Source organism: Calidris pugnax, unplaced genomic scaffold (genome assembly GCF_001431845.1).
Source record: "Calidris pugnax isolate Ruff unplaced genomic scaffold, ASM143184v1 scaffold47, whole genome shotgun sequence".
NCBI lineage: Eukaryota > Metazoa > Chordata > Aves > Charadriiformes > Scolopacidae > Calidris > Calidris pugnax.
This window is the reverse complement of record NW_015090809.1, coordinates 157,905-159,138: the sequence shown is the minus strand read 5'-3', so window position 1 is coordinate 159,138 and position 1,234 is coordinate 157,905.

Sequence of the window (1,234 nt, the reverse complement as noted above, 5' to 3'; positions counted from 1 at the left end):
TCCCCCGAAAAAAAGGCAGTGCTTTCTCTTAAGGCTATTAAAAAATGATGCAGAATTTTAACCATCTCCTGGACCGGGTACTCCTCGCTGGTGCTGCAAAGCTGTGGTTTTGTATAGGGGAGAAATTGCAACGCTTTCCAAATAGATTTGATTGAATTTTTATTTTTTTTTTAAAGCGTTTAAATATCTCAGGCAACGGCGTCTTTAAAGAACGATTCCTTATTTGCGTTGAAAATTGAGAAATTGGGTATGAACAGAACTGAAACGTTTGTAGCCTGCTGTGATTGGGGGTTTTTTGGCTAGAAGGGACACAGGTGTCGTGCTGCAGCTCGGCCTGCCACTGCTTTAGAAATGTCATGGGAGCAATATAAGATTCAAGAAAAGGCCAGTGATAAAAGCTGATAATTTTTGTAGCCTTGTGGGTTTTTCTTTAATTTTATTTTTTTCTGTGGAAGTGTGCGAGATGCAGCTGAACGCAGCTATTTCTTGCACTCGACCAGCTGCGTGTGTACGTAGGGGAGTAAAATTATTTAATGAGCAGCATGGAGACTGGGAAAGGAATTGTCTCGCTGATACGGCCTCCTGAACTATAGTAATATAGCCAGTGTACAAAGGAAAAGTATTCCTAAATAATAATAGATGGGAAAAATGCTTTAGGAGTGGTGAAGCATAAAGGAGAAAATAGAAGGAGCCTTTAATGTGGTATTCTTACTTCTCATAAATTAGATTAACTGTTTAAGCGCCACGAACAGCAAATGAAATATTTCAGATATTCATAAATCAGAATATAATGGTCGTCTGGAGTAAGAGCTAAGAAAATTGGAGGTTATTGCCTCATAATTCATCGATGTATTTAAGATCAATTAGCAAGGTATTGGAAAAAGATTGCAGTGAAGTATTGAAGGCATGCAGTTCCTTCGAAAATGCAGTTTGGGTTTTCTCTTTTAAGATCTGTCAATACTAGATTGTTACTTAACGCCACCGGTGGTTATTTGTAAGTGGGAGGGCTGTATTTTCTTTGAATGAAACATCTGCAATCTACAAATGAATGTCAAGAGAGGCGTTTACTTTCTGAAACCAGTGTAGAGGCCCAGTTGAACCTCTTCATTCAATTTTAATTAAGAAAAAGGAAAAAAGATGTCTTGTATATGTAGATGTCTTGTAGACGAAGTAAATTTTCTTATTTTTAAAGCTGAAGTTTGGGGGCTGTATTTTGTCACCTGTTGCCTGCCAC